Below are 1086 nucleotides of genomic sequence, written 5' to 3' on the forward strand. Positions count from 1 at the left end.
GTCACGTGATCGATTTTACTTTTAAAGTATTTCTGACTTTATTTTCTTAAATACGGTTAATTGATTCTGTGTTAAAAGGTAAATGATCAGATTGATTCGCTCTAATAAAGAAGAAGAGTTCACAGAATAGCGGTGAAAAAAAACCAGCGAGTCTATATATGCATGAGAGTGATTTTATTTGTACGTTTCCCGTTAATTCAACTGTTTATCATCATTTCATCAAAAGAAAATGAAAAATTAACTGAAATTCAAAATGCGCTTTAAATTAATCAGATATTAAAAGTGTTTGTGAAAGTCTGCTAATAAACCTTGCAACTTTTTCATCCTCAGCCTTTGGGATTTTTTGTTTTTTTGGGTTTTTTTTGCCTAACTGTTTGGTTTCACTTTTGCCATTATATTGTATGTTCTTCAGCGTATGTTTTTATTGATGGTTTTGTTTTGTATCTTTTCTTTCTCAGTTTAAGTTTTAATTACATGGAATTAGGCAGATTGCCGTTTGGTCTAAACAACATCCCAGTTAGCAATCTTCGGATATGTCGTGACTTCAGGGATTAGGTTAGTGTTTACGGGAAGATAACTAGGCAGAACCTCTAGAGAACCATTCATTAGTTATCAATCTGGCTTTATACGTGAATTGTGTATTCGGAGATTGACCCAGAGAAGACCGTGAAGCTTTAACTACCTTGAAGCGACTCCTTTCATTAACTCCTATACTAAAGATATATATTTCGGTGCATCACTACCATTTCAGCGGCACGCTGGAACTCACACCACTCCAGACTCATAAACATGAAACATCAGTGTGATCAGCTATGAAAGCATATGGGTCTAACATAAGTAGAGAAGAATAACCGGCTGAAATTGAAAACAGCCATTATAAACAACAAATATCTGTATGCTGTTTGGGGAGCAGTTCACAAAGGGGACCGACAACAACCCATTGCCACTTACATATGTCGTGTAAACGGCATAGCATGCTGTCACCATTGGTAGAAAACCTAATGACAAATGTAGCCATCACTTCCACATAAAGTAATTTGTCCTGGAAAACCCAACGCTGATGTAAATGGACTTAGCAATTGTCAG

Source organism: Mytilus trossulus, chromosome 2 (genome assembly GCF_036588685.1).
Source record: "Mytilus trossulus isolate FHL-02 chromosome 2, PNRI_Mtr1.1.1.hap1, whole genome shotgun sequence".
In the NCBI taxonomy this organism is placed as follows: Eukaryota; Metazoa; Mollusca; class Bivalvia; order Mytilida; family Mytilidae; genus Mytilus; species Mytilus trossulus.